Source organism: Grammomys surdaster, unplaced genomic scaffold, assembly GCF_004785775.1.
Source record: "Grammomys surdaster isolate TR1022 unplaced genomic scaffold, NIH_TR_1.0 242, whole genome shotgun sequence".
Taxonomy (NCBI): domain Eukaryota; kingdom Metazoa; phylum Chordata; class Mammalia; order Rodentia; family Muridae; genus Grammomys; species Grammomys surdaster.
The window spans coordinates 829,083-834,809 of NW_021604687.1; positions in this window are offsets into that span (position 1 = coordinate 829,083).

Consider the following 5,727-nt stretch of genomic DNA (forward strand, 5'->3'; position numbering starts at 1 on the left):
GTGTGTGTGTGTGTGTGTGTGTGTGTGTGTGTGTGTGTGTGTGTGTGAATGCAGGTGCCCATGAAAGCCAAAAGAGGCCATCAAGTACTCTGGGGCTGGAGTTAGAGACAGCCTGCTGACATGGGTTCTCTATAAGAGCACTTATTGCTCTTAACTGCTGAGCCATCTCTCCCGCCTCTTGATTTGCATTTTCAAGTAGACAGCTTGCAAGGCAAAGTGTGGAGGATGCCTGAGAGATGAGGGGCTGCACAAGGAGTATGTCCCTCCCTCTAAAACCTGCTGATCTGTCTGGGATAAATTCCCTGTCAGAGTGCTGTTTACTTACTTGGTGGGAAGCTGGACAGGAAGCTGAGGGGTCCCTGGAACCCCAGTCCAGCACTGTGGAGCATGTGTGCTGGGAGTTCCCACCTTACTGGCTGATGAGAGGGAAGCCAGGTACTGTGTATTTGTGCAGCACCTCCAACTTATTATCAATTCCTCACATCCTCTTTTAAGTTGGCAGGGGAGGAGAAACTGCTTCTGTAGTGAAGCCCGTTACTCACAGTCAAGTCCTGCTCTTGTGGGTGTGGGAGGTAAGAGGATGTGATTTGAAAACCAACATTGCCAGAAGGAATAGGGGATAAGAAAAAACATGAGGGTTCCCAGGTATTCGTGATGCTTCCCACCGGAATCAGATCCCCAGATCATTAGAGCAGCATTTTGTTATCCAACTTTACATGTGAAAAGGTGGCTCAGGCAACACATCAGGGGCTCAAGTTCGAGCTCATCACTGTCTAGATACTGTTCACTCCTACTCAGCCCATTGTAAGGGAAATTTGAGGGCAGAAGCCCATGGAATGGGACGGATTTGTTATGTTCTAGACTGAGTCTCTTGTTGAGACTTATGTGCCTCCGAGACTCCTGTGCCTGAACACTGGGTCCCCCGCTGATGCTGTTGGTCTGGGATGCTGTTGGTCTGGGAGGCTATAGAACCATTTGTACATGAGTCATAAGGGTGGGACTTGAGTTCTACAGCCCAGGTACCAGCTTCAGCCAGAGCTGTTTTAAACCTGTTCTCGCCATATCAGCAACTGAACAAGCCCGTTGTGACAGCAGGGACCCCGTTTTCCCTACCATGATGGGCTATATCCCCTGAACTGTGAGCCAGAATAAATATTTCCTCTTAAATTGTTTCTTGGAAATTCACACAATATAAAAAAAGTGACTACCACAGTCTTACTCAGTATCCCAGGATGGCCTGGAGCCATGCACCTCCATCAGCTCCTAAGTACCAGGAACTGAGTTTTAGATAATCATGGTGGCCACTAGAATGATGCACTGTCCTCATTGTAGGTGAGGGAAACTAAGCAATATCTCCCCAGAATATCCATAGCTGAATCCCTGAACTCTGTGACTCTGCTACCTTAAATAGCAAAAAAGGGACTTTCATGGTAGGTTGTTCTGAGTGTGGTAAGATGGGGGCAGGAAGAGCAGTATCAGTGGCTAAAGATGAAGTGACTGAGGCTGAACTCATTTAAGAAAGGGTTTGCACATCAAGGAATAAAGAAAAACTGCAAATTGTGTGTTTACAAATATATGTAACAGCTAGCAATTAAAAAGAGGCCATGAATTTGAGAGGGAGGTAGGAGTTGGGGACATAAAAGGGTTGGAGCTAGAAAAGGGAAGCAGGGAAGGTTGTAATTATATTTTAACTAACATTTTTGTTTGTTTTTGAGACAGGGTTCTGTATGTGTCCTGGAACTTTCTCTATAGATGAGGTTGGCCTTGAACTCAGTATCTGTCTCCCTCTACCCCCAAGTGCTTGGATTAAAGGCATGTACCACTACTCCTTAGTTTAATTAAATTTTTTTATTAGAAAAAAAGATGAAAAGGGGAAGGAACAAAGCCATATGTGGTGGTATATACCTAGGCTAGTGCTCAGAAGGCAGAGACAAGAAGATTTGAAGTTGGAGGCTAGCCTCAAGTAGGAGGTGGAAGAAGGTGGAGGAGGAGGAGGAGGAAGAAGAAGAGGAGGAGGAGGAAGAGGAGGAGGAAGGAGGAAAAGGAAGAGGAGGAGGAGGAGGAGGAGGAGGAGGAGGAGGAGGAGGAAGAGGAAAAAAAAGGAATTATTAAAGAAAATAAGCCGGGCAGTGGTGGCACACGCCTTTAATCCCAGCACTTGGGAGGCAGAGGCAGGCGGATTTCTGAGTTCGAGGCCAGCCTGGTCTACAGAGTGAGTTCCAGGACAGCCAGGGCTACAAAGAGAAACCCTGTTTCGAAAAACAAAAAAACAAAACAAAAAAAAAAAAAGAAAGAAAGAAAGAAAGAAAGAAAGAAAGAAAGAAAGAAAGAAAGAAAATAAAATAAAAGCACAGAATAGATTCTAGGAGCTTCCTAGTGGGTCACCCTTGTTGTCTAGACTGGCTTCAGATTTCTGACCTCTTGAACTGTAAGAGAAAGCTTTCATTTTTAAAGTTAAAACACCTAAAAAATTCTTTTAACTTTTAAGAAAGACTGGGGTCTCATAAATACTTGGCTGTGTCTTATGTTTTAAAAGCCTCTTGTCTCAGTTCCCAAAAGATGTCAACTGAGAAGCTCACACTTAGTCATTTTCAATGTGCAAACGGCAGCACATGGAGGACACCACATCCAGACAGCCTTGGATGCTGTCACGGCACCCGGATGCTGGTGGAGCATGGCATGCGGCATCACACACCCTTTCACTAGATAAGTAGTATATTCTAAAATCACAAGAAAATACAATATAAAAGGCAAGAGCAGCATTGTCAGCTATCATCAGGATTAAGTATTGTGCACTGTAAGTAACTGTAAGTGCTCTACTCCCTGTGTGTATTTGTGTATGTGGTGTGTGTGTCCCCTCACCCATGCACATACACTAAGAGGACAGAGTGAACACTATGCATCTCCCTCTATTACTCTTCCCGGGTCTTTCACTGAACCTGGAGCTTGCTGCTTCAGCTAGTCTGGCTGGCCCACAACCTTCCAGGATCTGACTGCTTTCATACCAAGTGTTGGGGTTATAGACACACTGCCACACCCAGCTTTTTACGAGGGTACTGGGGATCTGAACTCAGGTCCTCAGAATTTCATAGCAAATCTCTTTTTCACCGAAACCACTCAAGTCCTATACATTCATACAACTGCCACTGTGGCCAGTTCATACAAGTGTCTTCACAAAGCATGTTGTGATGGCTATGCCACTAGATGATAGGAATAGTTAGGCTCTATTAATAATCTTATAGAATCCACATTGTGCATATGTGTGTCTCTACTCCTGCAGACACATAGCAGAGAGGTCTATTCAGCCCCAGCTAGGGAACTCAGAACAGATCAAAGTCAACTTGGTGGCCATCGTATATTGTGGTTACTTAAAGGAGCAGAGGTTGTGCAAGGACATTTGCATCACTAAAAGCCCTACCCAGTAAGTGTGAAGATTCATTAAAAATGGTACCTTGGGGCTCTCTGGAGAACCTGCCATCAGCTGGATGAATTCAGGAGTCTCTTTTACACAGCTGTGCTTATCTGAGTCTGCACAGCAGATAAGCACTTATAACCTTGAGTAGGGAGAGGTCTTGTATCTGCCACATTTTCAGGGAGTACTGAGACTTGTGAATTGTTTACTTCCAGCATCTTAACAGCAACCGGTTGGAACTCCCCAAATCTCCGTGAGCTTCCTCCTAGGATGGAATTCCAAGAGGGAGCTGATATACAAAAAGATGGTTCATTGTTGGCCAAAAGGGCAAGGGTATACACTATTGAATACTCCTGATCATACTACTACCTGCAATGGGTAGATAGAGCCTATTCCTGCTGCTGAAATAGAGGGAGGCTAGGAAAAGGTGGGAGGAGGGATCAAAGTCTCCATAGTTTGATACTAAATCTTACTTTATTACATAAATTACTGAAGATATTTTGTGATTTTTCTCTTGGATTGAATAACACTTGCATAATAAATTCTGGGTTTGGATGATGTAGCTGGGTACACATATTAACTTTCATGGGTTGTACTTAAAGATGATCTTGTACTCAGAGAAAGCCAGAAACTTGCGATGATCTCCAGGCCTCCTGTGATCAATTCTGTATCACATGACCAGGTAGTGAATGACAATATATGGGTCCCATTTTTTTTTATTTGTAAGACAACTGTGCAACACCATAGCCTCATCCTGTATGGCTGAGCCCAGCTGTGTGAGCATATGAATGAGGATCTTATAGATACTGGGATCACTGGCTGGAAAGTTCTTGAGCCTGTAACAGCTTAACTTGTCAACTTTCAGCTTTATGATGGTGCAAAAGCCATATGCATTGGGAAGAAGCTGCACTTTTCTGATGACCGTATACTAATGCTTGTGTGCCCATTTAACTATTCCGTTCTTCAATCTGAGAACACCATTCTACACTTTATTACAAAACAGGCTTTGTGTTATATGAGTGAGCCAAACTCCAGCAGTGTTCTGAGCCTGTTTAAGGCAAACATGCCATGCTATGATGTTCAGAACATTAAATTATTAAATACATTTTCACTTAAAATATTCTCAACTTATGGACTTATCTTAACCCCTCTGAAAGTCAAGGAGCATCTATGCTGATATAGGAAGTAGCTATAGAGCCCTACCAAAGTAACAAAACAAACCAAACACAAGAAACACACACACACACACACACACGTATTGTTTTACCTCTTTTAATTCCTTCCATTTCTTTCTTTTCTTTCATTTGTTCTTTCTTTCTTCTTTTTTTTGAGACAGGGCTTCACTATATAGCTCTAGCTGTCCTAGAACTCATTATGTACACCAGAATGGTCTCAAACTGAAAGGTCTGACTGCCTCAGTCTCCCAAGTGCTGGGATTAAAGGTGTAAGCCGCTAAACTCAACATAAACATCATTTAACAAATGGGAAATTAAACAATTCTACGAAGATCTCAGAATAGACTTTTCCTTCTGTGAAAGTTTGCTAAGACAGCTAACCTGTCAGGTTTTGCAAATGATTTCACCAGCTCCTTGTAGGCCTGGCCTCCATACCTCTGAGGTAGAGCCTCTGGAGACTTGCATTTCCTCATGGAGGATGTGCCAAGGAAGTCTTCCATCACCCCTTTCCCATGTACTAGGATTGTTCCCCAAAGGTTGCATACTTCTCAACTGCTGCTGCCTGTGCATGTGATTTATGTGAAAGCAAGTTGAATGAAGGTCTAACAGAGGCCTTTGGATGCCATTGTCTCCAGATTTATGGCAGACCTTGATGTCAAGTGGCTGGTGTCCTTAGGAGACGAGACTCAGAGGCAAGGGAGAGGTGATATGAAATGGGCAGAGGCTAGAGGCATGCTGCCACATGCCTTGTTGCTACAAGAAGCCGAAAGAGGTGAGGAGCCTGCAGTGTAAACCAACCTTGCTCTCCAGAATGGTAGGAGAATACGTTTGCTTTGTTTTAAGCTGCCCAGCTATGTGCTAACATGCTATGACAGCTGAAGGGAAGGAATAAACCAGATGCACTAGGAGGGCCTCCTGAGTGCAACACACTGGTGAAAGGGAGTCCAAACTGCACAGCCTCCAGGACCCTGCCTCAGCCTCTTCCTTTTCTTTTCCATAGGTAAGCATAGGTAAGATCCAGGTTTTAACCACTCCCTCTTCTTCAGACCTCTAGAACCATTTGCATTACACACACTCACACACACACACACACGAGAGAGAGAGAGAGAGAGAGAGAGAGAGAGAGAGAGAGAGAGAGAG